Raw genomic sequence first — 15,746 nt, 5'->3', positions numbered from 1 at the left:
CAACTTGAAAACTTGGCAGCTTTGTAGGCTGGGAAACGACAGCCAACTTGAGGTTCAATTCAAATAATGAACACTGTTAGCAAAAGGAGAGATACAAAACGCCCTGTAGCGCACATTTAAAGTGTGATCGGGATCCAATGCTTATTTGTTGTTCTAACCTGATATATTCGTAACGAAAAATACATTTTACGGAATTTAGAAGTAATGAAAGAAATCAAGGCAAGTTCAATCTATTTCTTAATTGATTGTGCTTGAATGACCCGAGCGCTTCTCCACTAGTGCCTTTCTGAGATGGCCGCCACTTTTAAATTCGTTTCAGGTCGGGGGCTGGGGTTGTTAGAGGAAATCACAAGGTGGGTAAAGTAACTGCCGTTTCCGAAATATATCGATTTTTTAATCGACAAGAGACGGCTGAAAAGCTGTTCTGAACGTAATATCTATATCACTTGAAAAAAAAGTAGTTTCATTTCGCGTGTCTACTGTTCTCTGCGAGCCTACCTCTCTGCGAAAAAAATTGCATGAAACCCTGACACCTATATCTGTTACCTGAAAACGAATCATTGCTTTTGTGATGATGTTATTTTCCCTGAATGCTAATTCGGTTATTCAAGGACAGACGCCAAGTAGCAAGGGTTACATTGAAAAGAAAACATGCACCCTCGGAGTTGCCGCTGTAGTCCCTTATCTGTGTCTATTTGTGAGTGTGGAACTACATCTCCCATCATCGCTTTTGAAACTGCATATGTCTGCTTGGTCTAGGTCCTTCGCGAGACGGAAACTGCCCTTCTGGGCGAGGGGTCCTTGCAAGGTGTGTTTACAGTCAAACGAACAGATCATATTTTGAGCCCTTATTGCTTGTAATACTTAATGTATTTCTCTTTTCCATTGTTTATCACTAGATAAACGTTGCTGTTCCTGATACTTGTGAATATTTTTTTCTGAAAGGGTGGATGTGTTTCTAGATTTCATTGCTGTTTTGCAGAATTCTTGCCATGTATTAAAGGGGCATTCGGCTAGGTGCCTGTTTCAGCGATATTTCCAGTAAAAGATCATCACCGAACTAGACTACTGAGTTCAATATGACTAAACTAGGCTCCCAGCAGCAACGTTATATAGTAAATGATTGTCACGTGTATGCGTACGTGAAAGCACAAAATTGGGGCACACGACTGGACACGGAAAAAGAAACTGATGAAAGTTTATGCAGCGGTGTGGCACGTCCCACTGCCAGCTGAGAGGCATAGCCACCAACCTTTATTGTTGCTTATGCTATGATATTCAGGCAATATACATGCACACTTCTCCAACATGCAGAATGACCATTTAAAATAATAACCGACGGCAACATTTAAAAGCTTGTGGAAACATTTAAAAGCTTGTATTATACATATTTATTTGGAGTTGTGGTTTATATACATCACTGAGGTTGTGCAGAACCAGATTTATAGGTAGGGTGACCAATTGGCATGGGTGCAAATTCTGGACGGGGAGTGTAAAAATTCAGGACAAAGGTTCAAAATTCAGGACAGGAGGTCAAAATTCAGGACAAAAGGTAAGTTTTACAGACACATCAGAAGAGTCGTGCAATAGAGTATAAGTAAGTAAATAGACAACCACTTAAGTACAAGTTAAAGAAGTTTATATTAGGTTGAGACAATTAGGCACTTCATGGTTTTTCAGTATGCGCACAGCTTTGAGCAAACGTGCAGGTCTTTTTGTGGTAACAAAACAGCCTCCAACTTTCCAGACTCACAGGGAAACGCCCTATGCCCGGTCCGACCAGTCCGGCTTTGCTACCCCCTCCAATAGTCACATAGAATCTCTTTCATGTGTATTTCATTTCTTTTATAGTGCTACTCATCCCAAGTAAGTAGGACATGGTGTTGGAGTGCTTTACAGAGTGCGTGGACTCGTGTGAACTGGGTTCTGGCCCGAGCCGAGCCCGGTTGCAGCTTGCGGAACCAAGACCCAATGGCTGTTCCATGATAACGCGTACCATATCAGTAACTTCGGTACCGCGTTATCCAGACATGTCGAGTAAGGTGTCATACGAATCGGGATGCTGCCCCCTCACCAATCCTGGCGACGAGGTTGGCATTCCGCCCTTCTAGAGGGACACGACATGTACGTAACTGTGAACCCCGGTTAAAGTTAACTAAAGCCTCAGCTCCACAAAATGGACGCTGCCACCACAGACACGAGTCTGACCTCCTGCTGCTGGGAGTCCTTCCAGCGAGGAGCGCTTGGACAAAGGGTTTCCTGTCGAGGGCGGTGTTCGCACCGTCCCAGACAGGGTTTGTGTATTCTGGGTAGGTAGGGCTTTTGCGAGAAGGTGACTGCGGAGTGGCACCCCGGTGCTCACTACGCATCTGCCGGTCAGAACCAGTTCCAGGGGCGCCAGCCCTGGCCTGGGGAAAGTCCGGCAGGGGAGAGGGGTGTAACTACCCCCCTTTCTGGTCCCACCCTTAGGGCAGGACCTAGTCATGTACCCACCCCTTTCTTTAGAATAAAGGCCGGAGCGGGGACCCTTCCAAATTAGATCATCTTTGAATCAAGAACTACTTTCTGCGAAAGGACATTCAAGACTCTTCTCAAGATTTCTCCCTTGTGACTAAGGAGTAGTCACCCTGCATCAGCGGGCACCATCTAAGAACTCTGCGGTTTGCTGTAAGTCCTTCTTCAGGAATCCGACGGCCCAGCTCGACGAGAACCGGCTTCCCTGGCACCTCTGACCTCTACCCACGTCATCAGCTCAGCTGTGATCTGTGGGTGCGACGAGACCTCGAGGGACCGATCATCATCAAAACCTGCACGCATTCTTAACCAGCACGACCATCGAAGTAATTCTCTGGTGAGTGCTCTGGGGTCCGAGAAGCCCCGACCCTGAGCCGCTCCAGCACCGAAGTGCAGTCTCCCAGCATCTCCACGATCTGCGTGGGGCCCTTCTGCTTGCTGCTCAACCCGTTGTCCGGTCACTAGCCGCTGGTTTGTGCCCTCCTGTGACGACATCCGACAACCAACGCTGCTGGTCTGGTTGCTCCAGACTGGCCTTTGCTCCCATCTTTGCGGGAAGCACCCCGGACCCTCCTGGTCCCCTCAAGACGCCATTTTAGGCCCACCACGTGGCCCTGAAATCTGCCAAGGCTTGTTGCCCCAATCCTGGGCCCAGCGACGCCGACAGCATCATCCTTCGTGGGACAGCTCGCACCTACATCCTGGTCGCCGACAACGCCTCCTGGTCCGTGAGACTGCAGAGCCTAGCGTCGCCCACTCACCTAGTCGAGGTGACGGCCAACCGGTGCCCTCCTGGTACCCTCTGACTACTGGCTAGTAGTACGAACTTGGTCCCCTCTGCTTTCAGGTGTCAACGATCTCTGATCCAGGCTTGGATCTCTACGAACTATTCATCACTGGTCGCCGGCCAGCAACTCCTTTTCTTCCGGCTCCTGGCTCGTCAGCGAAGACCCCGACGCCTGTAAGACTTGTGCAGCCGCAGCCCTCGTGGCTAGGTAACTCGGCATTTCGGTGCCCGCATAGCCTCTTTACTCTAGGGTCCTGAGTCCCTCGCTTCCGACTGGCCTTATCGGGTCCGCCCGAGACCTCTAAACTTTCCGTGTCCTCGGACACTTGTTTTAATTGTGCACTTGAAGTATTTTCCTAAGAGATTTGGTTTGTGCTTAGTACCCTGTTCTCATAAAGAGTACAGGGCTGTTGTGAATCTTAATAAATATCCTGTTTATTTTCATAACACTTGTGTGGTGTCCTTTCACTTGGTGTTCAAGGGGTATATGTGGTATAACAGCTGGCTTAACACGCCCTCTCGAGTCTTTAGCCTTAGACTGCTCGTATCCACGCTACTAGGATAGCTGGTCTATAGGTTGACTTACAACCAATCACCATAAGGGTCGTTTGGAACGATACATAGCGGTCGCTAGAATAGCGAACGCTGCATATCGGGCCAACTTCTCACATTGGTGAGCAGCGGTTGGGATTTGAGCTTGCTGTTGTTTTACCACACGTATCCTAAGAATATCTTGTTGAAAAATCACATAAGTACATATAACTAAGCTTAGAATACTCTGAGTTCTACTGAACCAGCTGTTGTAGCTCCTCAAGGCTTAGCACACCTTGGCTGCAACTCTTAGCAAGGGATCAGTAGGTAAACACATAGTGTAGGTAGGTGCATCACTTACACCACACTAGAAACAGTATGTCGGACAAAGGAGGAAACTCTGAGTCTCCCCTTGTGTCAGTTGACCCTCCACAGGTCATCCCTTCAAGATATACTGCGCTTAACTTCCATGAGTTACGACAAGTATGTACCTCTAGGAAGATTAAGCAAGGGGCTAACCCCACCACCTCCTTTCTGATTGGTCTCCTAGAGACTTATGATGCCAGAAAGGCTGAGAAGCTTCTTAGCCCTTCTAATCCAGAAGGAGACATGCCTCCCCTCGAGGGAACCAGAGGTGACCCTGACCTAATCCTCCTCTCAGCCGAGAATGAGAATGTGGAGGAGGATGAGGATCCCTCTGGGGATGAGGCAGACAAGGGACAGGTAGAAGTCGGTAGACTAACCAGGTCCAACTTGAGCAGACACGATAGTGGTACTGGGGGACCCCCAGGGCTACTGTCGGGTCAGCTTAACATTGGGAATGGACGAGCCAGATCTCTGTCAAGAGACTCTGGCAGATCCCTTCAAACCAATGGCTCTCACAACTCTTCTCAAAGAGGGATGACATCCCCTCAGCGGAGAGTGTACGAAGCTAAGGAAAGGGCAGCTAATCTGAGGATTGAAAGGGAAGAACTCGCCCTGGCCAAAGAAAGGCTTGCCTTTGCTAGAGAGCAACAGTTAAGTGGGGTAGTCCCCACTGGTGGCAGCAATGTACCTAGCAATAGGGAAAGGAGTTTTGATACAAAACACCTTGGTAAGATAGTGCCCCCCTTTAAACACGGGGATGACATCCACAAATGGATTACTGCTTTGGAGAGGGCCTGCACTGTGCAAGGTGTTCCCCAGAGCCAGTGGGCAGCTATCTTGTGGCTCTCCTTTGAAGGTAAAGGTAGAGACAAGCTCCTCACCACAAGGGTGGAGGATGCTAATAATTACCACGTCTTGAAGAATACACTGGTTGAAGGGTTTGGCCTAACCACTGAACAGTACAGGGTGCTGTTCAGGGATACCCAGAAAACGCAGTCTCAAGATTGGTCTGACTTCGTCGATTGTGTCACTAAGGCTTTTGAGGGCTGGTTGCTGGGCAGTAAGGTTACTGATTACGAAGGATTGTATAATTTGATGATGAGAGAACAAATTTTAAACAATTGTCAGAACCAGTTGTTGCATCAGCATCTTGTCGACTCGGATCTGACCTCTCCCCAAGAATTGGGAAAGAAGGCAGACAGATGGGTTCGAACGAGAGTTAAACAGAACCAGGGCCAGAATCAAGGTGGTCAGAAGAAAGCAGACCAGAAGGGTAAAGATTCAAAAGGGGAACAAAATGACCAGAAGTCTTCGACAGGTCCCCAACAACCCAAAGAGGGTGGGGGTCAGGCTCCCCAAAAGAAGAAAGAAGGCCAATCTAAAAGATGGTGCCAATACTGCAAAAGTAAATCTCACTGGTTTAGTGAGTGCACCAAGAAAGGAGGAGGGCAGGCTCCTGCCACTGCAGCCCCTAAGGCACCTGTGCCCCCTAGTACAGCCAGCAGTGGTAGTGCACCTCCCAAGGGTTTAGTAGGGTTAACCCTGGGTTCCGAGGGGTGTGACAACTTAGTTGGTACACTCACTCAGGCTGTCCTTGTCAGTACAGGGGGTGTGGATATGTCCCCTGACGTAAGTCCCAATACCTTGGGCAAATACAGACAGACACCTTTCATAAATGGAAAAATGGCTCAGGCCTATAGGGACACTTGTGTAAGTGTCACCATGGTGACGCCTAACTTTGTGGACCCTGGACAGATCATGCCAGGTACGGAATTCCTGGTGACCAATGCAAGCAATGTCACTACCAATCACAGTATGGCAATTGTAGCTTTCTCCTGGGGAGGGGTAACTGGCCAAAAGAAGGTTGTAGTTAGTTCAGACCTCCCAGTGGATTGTTTGTTGGGCAATGATTTGGAGTCATCACAATGGTCAGAAGTGGAGCAGAGGACTCACTTGGAAATGTTAGGCTTGCCAGCGCATGTGTTCGCTGTGACCAGGTCACAGGTCAGGAAATGCCCCACTAAACAGGTGCTGGATCCTGGAACAATGGACCAGACACCCTCCAAGAAAAAGAGCAGTAGGGTTAAGGCTGTGCCTTCCCCCTTGCCCCAGGTCATGGATCAAGTCTCAGAGGAGGCTGACCTACAGGAACTGAGGGAAACTGAGCCTAGAGAGTTCGAACTTGATCAAGTTGAATTCTTGGGTTCAGGGGGACCCTCAAGGGAAGACCTGGGGAAGGACCAGTTAGACTGCCCTTCTCTTGAACCCCTCAGACAGCAGGCTGCTGCTGAGGCTGCTGGGAACGCCACAGGTACCCACAAGGTATACTGGGAAGATGGACTCCTGTACACTGAGTCAAGAGACCCCAAGCCTGGCATGACCAGGAGGCTGGTTGTACCCTTGTCTCAGCGAGGTTTCCTACTTACCTTGGCCCACGAGATTCCCTTAGCAGGTCACTTAGGCCAGACAAAGACGTGGGACAGGCTTGTCTCACACTTTCACTGGCCTCATATGAACGAAGATACCAAGGAGTTTTGCCGCTCCTGTGTCACTTGCCAAGCCAGTGGTAAGTCAGGTGGCACGACAAAGGCCCCCCTTATACCAATGCCTGTGGTGGGGGTGCCCTTTGAACGGGTGGGGATTGACATCGTCGGTCCCATGGAACCACCAACAGCATCAGGGCACAAGTTTATACTGGTGGTAGTGGATCATGCCACCAGGTATCCTGAAGCTATTCCCCTTAGGACCACTACAGCACCTGTTGTGGCAAGAGCCCTAGTTGGAGTGTTCTCCAGAGTGGGCTTCCCTAAGGAGGTCGTCTCCGACAGAGGTGCAAACTTTATGTCGAGCTACTTAACTGCTATGTGGAAGGAATGTGGTGTCAACTACAAGTTCACTACACCCTATCATCCACAATGCAATGGGCTTGTTGAGAGATTCAACAGGACCCTGAAAGGGATGATTCATAGACTACCTGAAAAGCTTCGGCGTAGATGGGACGTCCTGATCCCCTGCCTTTTATTCGCTTACAGAGAAGTCCCACAGAAGGGGGTTGGCTACAGCCCTTTTGAACTTTTGTACGGGCATCCTGTAAGAGGACCCCTGTGTTTGGTGAAGGAAGGATGGGAGAGACCTCTCAAAAAGCCTGCAACCAACATAGTGGACTATGTGCTTGGCCTCCGCTCGCGGATGGCTGAATACATGGAGAAGGCATCAGAAAACCTTAAGGCCAGCCAAGAACTCCAAAAAGCTTGGCATGACCAAAAGGCTGTCTTGACTGTTTACCAGCCCGGACAGAAGGTGTGGGTGTTGGAGCCAGTGGCCCCAGCAGCACTCAAGGACAAATGGTCCGGGCCCTACACCATCCTGGAGAAAAAGGGAGAGGTCACCTACCTGGTCGACCTGGGAACTCCCCGGAGCCCCCACAGGGTGCTTCATGTCAACAGGCTCAAGGCATATGTCGACAGGAAGGACATGAGTTTGCTCATGGCCATAGATGAGGGACAGGAGGAGGAGAGTGACCCTCTCCCCGACCTGCTCACTCAGAATCCTGACGATGGATCGGTAGATGGTGTTGTCTTTTGCGGCAGCCTCTCCGAACATCAACAGGAGGATTGTAAACAGGTTCTTCAATCCTTCCGGCATATGTTCTCTCTAACACCCAGTCAAACCAATTGGTGTACCCATGAGGTTGACACTGGTGACAGCTTGCCCGTCAAGAGTAAAATCTACCGGCAGCCTGATCACGTTAGAGACTGCATCAAGAGTGAAGTGCAGAAAATGTTGGAGTTGGGAGTCATTGAACCCTCGGATAGCCCTTGGGCTAGTCCCGTAGTTCTAGTGCCGAAACCTCACACCCCGGGCGGTAAGAAAGAGATGAGGTTCTGCGTAGACTACAGGGGTCTCAATGCAGTCACTAAGACTGACGCCCACCCAATACCAAGGGCAGACGAGCTTATCGATAGATTGGCTTCGGCCAACTACTTGAGTACGTTTGACCTGACAGCTGGGTATTGGCAAATCAGGTTAGCTGAGGACGCCAAGCCTAAGACAGCATTTTCTACCCCTGGTGGGTATTATCAGTTCGTGGTGATGCCCTTTGGTCTGAAAAATGCACCTGCCACCTTCCAAAGGTTGGTGAATAAAGTCCTTACTGGGCTGGATGACTTCTGTGCAGCGTATCTAGATGATATTGCTGTCTTTAGCTCCACCTGGGAGGATCACCTGGTCCACCTGCGGAAAGCGTTAGAGGCTCTGCAAGCGGCAGGCCTCACTATCAAGGCCACCAAGTGCCAGATAGGGCAGACACAGGTTGTATACCTGGGCCACCTTGTAGGTGGAGGCCAGGTTCAGCCACTGGAGAGCAAAATACAGTCAATCAGGGACTGGGCTCCTCCAACCACCCAGACTCAGGTTCGAGCTTTCTTGGGCCTGACTGGATACTACAGAAAGTTTGTCAGGAACTATGGTTCTATTGTGACACCATTAAATGAACTGACAAGTAAGAAAATGCCAAAAAAGGTTCAGTGGACAGCAGGCTGTCAAAAAGCATTCGATGACCTAAAGCAGGCCATGTGCACAGCGCCTATCCTTAAGAGTCCAGACTACTCCAAACCATTCATTGTCCAAACAGATGCTTCTGAGTTGGGTGTGGGAGCTGTTCTTTCTCAACTGAATTTTGATGGTCAAGACCAGCCCATTGCTTTTATAAGCAGAAGGCTGACCCCTAGAGAGAAGAATTGGTCAGCTATTGAGAGGGAGGCCTTTGCTGTGGTTTGGGCCCTGAAGAAGCTGAGGCCATACTTGTTTGGCACTCACTTCAAGATTCAGACCGACTATAAGCCCCTCTTGTGGCTAAATCAGATGAAGGGTGAAAACCCCAAACTGCTAAGGTGGTCCATTTCCCTACAGGGGATGGACTTCACAGTGGAACATAGACCTGGTACTGATCATGGCAATGCCGATGGGCTCTCCAGATATTTCCACTTAGAACAAGAAGACTCACCTGGTCAAGGTTAGCTTATTGTCCCAACGTTTGGGGGGGGGTCATGTAGGAGAGTAGGGTCTGCAATCCCATGATCACCCAGATTTTTTGCTTTTGTTTCACTGGTTTACGACTTTCTCTGGCTGTGGGCCTGCCAATCAGACCCACAGCCTGGCTGTTCTCTTTCTAAATTACGACATGTACCCTAGGTGCATTTACCAATTGGTACTGGGCCACCTTATCAGACCCTGTAACTCAGGGCATAGGTGTACCCAGGGCCGCCAGGGGCTGCAGCATGTATTGTGCCACCCCTGGCTGGCCTCCTAAATTTGACACAACTGGCTGCATGACAGCTGGGGGCAAAGTCGTGTAATCACCCTTTGCTTTAGGTATAGTAGCCCTATATCTAACCGTACAATGGACACCCGAGTTCCTATCAGTCACTCCTATGGCAGGCCTTGACAATCCTGAAGGCAGAGTGCGTGGACTCGTGTGAACTGGGTTCTGGCCCGAGCCGAGCCCGGTTGCAGCTTGCGGAACCAAGACCCAATGGCTGTTCCATGATAACACGTACCATATCAGTAACTTCGGTACCGCGTTATCCAGACATGTCGAGTAAGGTGTCATACGAATCGGGATGCTGCCCCCTCACCAATCCTGGCGACGAGGTTGGCATTCCGCCCTTCTAGAGGGACACGACATGTACGTAACTGTGAACCCCGGTTAAAGTTAACTAAAGCCTCAGCTCCACAAAATGGACGCTGCCACCACAGACACGAGTCTGACCTCCTGCTGCTGGGAGTCCTTCCAGCGAGGAGCGCTTGGACAAAGGGTTTCCTGTCGAGGGCGGTGTTCGCACCGTCCCAGACAGGGTTTGTGTATTCTGGGTAGGTAGGGCTTTTGCGAGAAGGTGACTGCGGAGTGGCACCCCGGTGCTCACTACGCATCTGCCGGTCAGAACCAGTTCCAGGGGCGCCAGCCCTGGCCTGGGGAAAGTCCGGCAGGGGAGAGGGGTGTAACTACCCCCCTTTCTGGTCCCACCCTTAGGGCAGGACCTAGTCATGTACCCACCCCTTTCTTTAGAATAAAGGCCGGAGCGGGGACCCTTCCAAATTAGATCATCTTTGAATCAAGAACTACTTTCTGCGAAAGGACATTCAAGACTCTTCTCAAGATTTCTCCCTTGTGACTAAGGAGTAGTCACCCTGCACCAGCGGGCACCATCTAAGAACTCTGCGGTTTGCTGTAAGTCCTTCCTCAGGAATCCGACGGCCCAGCTCGACGAGAACCGGCTTCCCTGGCACCTCTGACCTCTACCCACGTCATCAGCTCAGCTGTGATCTGTGGGTGCGACGAGACCTCGAGGGACCGATCATCATCAAAACCTGCACGCATTCTTAACCAGCACGACCATCGAAGTAATTCTCTGGTGAGTGCTCTGGGGTCCGAGAAGCCCCGACCCTGAGCCGCTCCAGCACCGAAGTGCAGTCTCCCAGCATCTCCACGATCTGCGTGGGGCCCTTCTGCTCGCTGCTCAACCCGTTGTCCGGTCACTAGCCGCTGGTTTGTGCCCTCCTGTGACGACATCCGACAACCAACGCTGCTGGTCTGGTTGCTCCAGACTGGCCTTTGCTCCCATCTTTGCGGGAAGCACCCCGGACCCTCCTGGTCCCCTCAAGACGCCATTTTAGGCCCACCACGTGGCCCTGAAATCTGCCAAGGCTTGTTGCCCCAATCCTGGGCCCAGCGACGCCGACAGCATCATCCTTCGTGGGACAGCTCGCACCTCCATCCTGGTCGCCGACAACGCCTCCTGGTCCGTGAGACTGCAGAGCCTAGCGTCGCCCACTCACCTAGTCGAGGTGACGGCCAACCGGTGCCCTCCTGGTACCCTCTGACTACTGGCTAGTAGTACGAACTTGGCCCCCTCTGCTTTCAGGTGTCAACGATCTCTGATCCAGGCTTGGATCTCTACGAACTATTCATCACTGGTCGCCGGCCAGCAACTCCTTTTCTTCCGGCTCCTGGCTCGTCAGCGAAGACCCCGACGCCTGTAAGACTTGTGCAGCCGCAGCCCTCGTGGCTAGGTAACTCGGCATTTCGGTGCCCGCATAGCCTCTTTACTCTAGGGTCCTGAGTTCCTCGCTTCCGACTGGCCTTATCGGGTCCGCCCGAGACCTCTAAACTTTCCGTGTCCTCGGACACTTGTTTTAATTGTGCACTTGAAGTATTTTCCTAAGAGATTTGGTTTGTGCTTAGTACCCTGTTCTCATAAAGAGTACAGGGCTGTTGTGAATCTTAATAAATATCCTGTTTATTTTCATAACACTTGTGTGGTGTCCTTTCACTTGGTGTTCAAGGGGTATATGTGGTATAACAGCTGGCTTAACACGCCCTCTCGAGTCTTTAGCCTTAGACTGCTCGTATCCACGCTACTAGGATAGCTGGTCTATAGGTTGACTTACAACCAATCACCATAAGGGTCGTTTGGAACGATACATAGCGGTCGCTAGAATAGCGAACGCTGCATATCGGGCCAACTTCTCACACCATCCATATACATTTTCAACCATTTGAAAACCTATATATCATCTATCCTTCCATCCATCCATCATTCCACTCATCCATCCCTCCATCCACCCTTTCACTCATCATCCCTCTATTCATCCTTTCACCTTATCCATCTGTACACGCTTCCATCCACTCTTCCACTCATCCATCCAGTCATCTACCCATTCAGCCATCCAGCCATCCTTTCACTTACTCATTCATTCATCCACCCAGTCACTCATCCTTCCACCCATTCAATCTTTCATTCATCCATACATCCATCCTCCCTTTATCTCCCCATCCCGCTTTCATTTAGCCATCCATCGACCCATCCATCTACTCATCCATTCATGAATCCATCCATTGACCCTATAACTCATCCATCCTTTCATTCATCCATCCTTTCTCTCATCCATCCACCCGTTCACTCCTTCACTCATCCATCCATCCTTTTTCTCACCCATCCACCCTTTCACCCCTTCATTCATTCATCCATCCATCCTTTTTCTCATCCATCCACCCTTTCACTCCTTCATTCATCCATCCACCCTTTCACTCCTTCATTCATCCATCCATCCTTCTCTCATCCATCCACCGTTTCACTCCTTCATTCATCCATCCATCCTTTCTCTCATCCATCCACCCTTTCACTCCTTCACTCATCTATCCACCCTTCTGTCCATCCACACTCCCTTTCACTCACTCATCCAGCCTTACATCCACCCTTTCACTCACCCGTCCATCCATTCACCCTTTCACTTATCAATTCATCAATCCATCCTTCAGTTCACTGATCCATCCACCCATTAATTTGCTTTTCATCCACTCTTTCACTCATCCATCCATCCTTTTTCCCGTCCATCAACCCTTCCACCCATACATTCATCTATTTACCTTTTCTCTTATCCATCCTTCCACTCACTCATCCTTTCTATCCTTTCTGTCATTGTCCATCCATTCACCCTTTCATTCATTCATTCACCCTTTCACTAATTCATACTGCTATCCACTCTTCCCTTCATTTACACACCTTTTCACATTAATTATGAGCTGAGCCTTTGTCTGCAGAGTTGCAGACAGAAGAGGCCTGTCAAGAATTTCACCCTTGCTGTAGTTCCTAAAGCAAGGGGTGAGGCGGGGGAGGGCTCACTATGCCCCTGTACTTAGGCACTCCGAAAAAGTGGAAGTCATGATTCATGCATGATGCACAGTGCCACTGCGACAAGGTGTTGTTTCCAGGGCTTTAAGTGGAATAATAAAAATGCGGGAGTCTTTCCAAAGGGGTGGTGTTCGATGTAATTGAGGGAGTGGCTTAAAACACCTAAACTAAAAATCTGTACTTAGCATAGTGAGCCTCCTGACTGGTAATTTGCTGCTTCTGTTATTACAATCAGATATACAACACAACAAGTAGTGTTACACTTACACGCCAGAACTATTGGCTTTGTCAATGGTTGCTAGTTGCATAAAATAGAAAGCACTTGCAATGCAATAGGTCTCACATTTATGTGAGTTTAAGCTATTGGTATCGTAAATGACAATGTGTTTTATTTATGTTTCAAAAACCAAAACATAAATAAAAGGCATTGTCATTTACAATGCCAATAGCTCAAACTAGGGTAAATGCAAGACCTTTTGCATTGCAAATGCTTATTTCCATTTCAAATTATGCCAGCAGTAGCATAATACACAAAGAAATTTCTTTCAGGAAGAAAAGATTGCAGGGCCAGGGACACCTAGTAACAGCCTGTGGTACTGCGCCCTTTTCTTCGTGAAAGGAATTTCTTTGTTTATTATGCTACTGCTGGCATACTTTAAAACGTAAAAAGATAAACAATTTACATGACTGTTTGTCAAAGTTGCATATAATTTTACACGTTTTGTCGGTCTTCTTTTTTGGACAATGTTCTATTGGCGTTGTAGATGCTAATCATTTTTTTGTTTCAAAGTGTGCCATCAGTAGCATAATACACAAAGAAATTTCTTTCACGAAGGAAAGGGTGCAGGACCAGAGACACGCAGGGCCAGATGTATCAAAGGGTTTTACCCATTCTGTGCCAATGGGAAAATGTGTTCATGCATGTGGCCCCTAGTAACAGCCTGTGATACTGCGCCCTTTTCTTCGTGAAAGGAATTTCTTTGAGTATTAGTTTTTATTTTCTTAGGATTAGCGGTTATGATCAAATAAATGTAGATAATCCAGGGAATAAATGGGAACCGCAAACATAGGGAGCAGATGGGTGGCTTGTGTGAGCAGAGATCCCAACATGCAGACAACGGGAAATAATCGAAAATTAATGGAACTCTTTATATTGCCACTACAGCCTCTGTACTATTGATAGGTAGCAGGGGAGGGGGATACCATGGGCGCCCATTCAGTTTTGCCTGATGTTCTGGTCAGTGGGATTGGTGTGCACGCAGACAGCAGCTGTGGTTCTGCAGCGCTGAGCGTTTTCTGCTATATATAAAGCTCTTTATTACAAGGCAGTCAGTCGTCATGCGTGTGCCTGCTACTGCACTATGAGCACTTATTAAACGCACATAATTATAGAGTAGCTGTGCTGCTGAGTGTGTGTGCGCCACGCAGTGAATATGTCATTGCGGCAGGAAGCAAAGAACAAACCTTCAATTTGCCCAATATAAGTTAAAAGGTAGGACAAAGTAAAAGGAATCAATAAAATAAGCTATAAAAGGAAGGCTGAATGGAAGTGAGGTTTCCTCTGATACAACAAAGCTGCAAAGACAAGCGGCCGCACAGAACGAGGGAGGGGAGGGGCACACTGCACGCAATTAAGTGCGAGCGGAGAGAAACTGTAGTTAGGCGCCGCTGCCATGGGACTACGCGGAAGTTACCTTAGGGCCAACAGAAATCAAGAAAACAGCAGCAATGCCAGACTTAAACCAATTGCGAGGGGCAGGAGAAATTACACAGAATTGAAGTCAATATACAGATTACTTTAAGTCTCGCTGAGACAGCGCATGCAGCACATGTGCTGCAAAGGCAAGACCTAAAAAAGCAGCAAGCATGGCTTTGTTGAATATAACATTGAAAATGTGCCAGTTTTAAAATGATGAGACAGTGAAAGACCCATAACCCTTTTTTGTAAAACTTATTTCACCACCTCCTTTTCATGAACTGGATTCTTACCAAGCAGCATGGGCGTTTTTGTTCATTTCTTCCACCTGACTGAATATCCTGCCCTAGACAGGGAGGAGGAGGCCCACCACATGCAGTAAGAGCACAGACTGGCCCATTGTCATTCTGTATGTGGCAATCAGCCGCAGACAGAATGACAATGGGCGGCGTGGGGCTGCTCTTGTGCTCAGAGGAGTGCAAGGTGGCCCCATCAGGGAGCTAAGGCTTCTGGCAGGGGAACAGTGATGTTCCCCAATTTCCAAAATTACAGACAAAAGGCATCCATAAAAGGGATCTTCATGGACAACGGACGTAAGATCCAAATTACGGACGGTCCATGAAATTTACGCACGGTTGGTCACCCTATTTATAGGTGGGTATCAGACAAGACAGCTGAGTCTGTCATGTGGTCTTTTTAGGTAGTTTCGATGCGCGGGAGGACCAGTTGTCCTTTTACTGTGCTTTGGTTGCTATGCATGAATTTGAAGCGAAAATGAGTGAGAGATGGAACGCTTTACAATAAGACATCAGTATATGGATATATGAAAAGTTTATGAACACAATGTGGCATACGCGGGAAGTGTTTTGTAGTTATGCGCGTGTAGGGTAGACAACTCTCCCCAAGAAAAATACGTTTTAATATTCCACAAAGCCCTGGGCATGAATCTTAAGTAGAACGGTATATGTCCGATATATGTTATTCTATGGTATTCATTTTAACATGACCTTTCTGTCTTTGGTAATTTAATTTTCCTGGTTTCTTAGATACCTCTATATTCTCGTACATCTCCCATCAGGTCTACTACCAATTTTGGGTACAGAATCCCTTTTGATGTGTCTGAATTTTCCCCTTCCATCACTTTTAATTTTTGTTCTGA

General features: G+C 48.6%; 2 protein-coding genes across 2 annotated transcripts in view; one reads left to right on the top strand and one right to left on the bottom strand.

Moving 5' to 3' along the window:
• Positions 1-15,746, bottom strand: part of LOC147698758 (trifunctional purine biosynthetic protein adenosine-3-like) — a 376,225-nt gene that overhangs the window by 359,440 nt on the left and 1,039 nt on the right. The gene's annotated exons all lie outside the window — the stretch shown is intronic.
• The window catches only part of DNAJC28 (DnaJ heat shock protein family (Hsp40) member C28), a 42,211-nt gene continuing 27,181 nt past the window's right edge, over positions 717-15,746 (top strand). Inside the window, exon 1 of the mRNA XM_086935331.1 lies at positions 717-808. The gene's annotated coding sequence lies outside the window, so the exon portion shown is untranslated. The remainder of the gene's footprint in view (positions 809-15,746) is intronic.

Source organism: Lissotriton vulgaris, chromosome 8 (assembly GCF_964263255.1).
Source record: "Lissotriton vulgaris chromosome 8, aLisVul1.2, whole genome shotgun sequence".
Taxonomy (NCBI): Eukaryota; Metazoa; Chordata; class Amphibia; order Caudata; family Salamandridae; genus Lissotriton; species Lissotriton vulgaris.
This window is presented reverse-complemented; position numbering and strand designations above follow the sequence as displayed.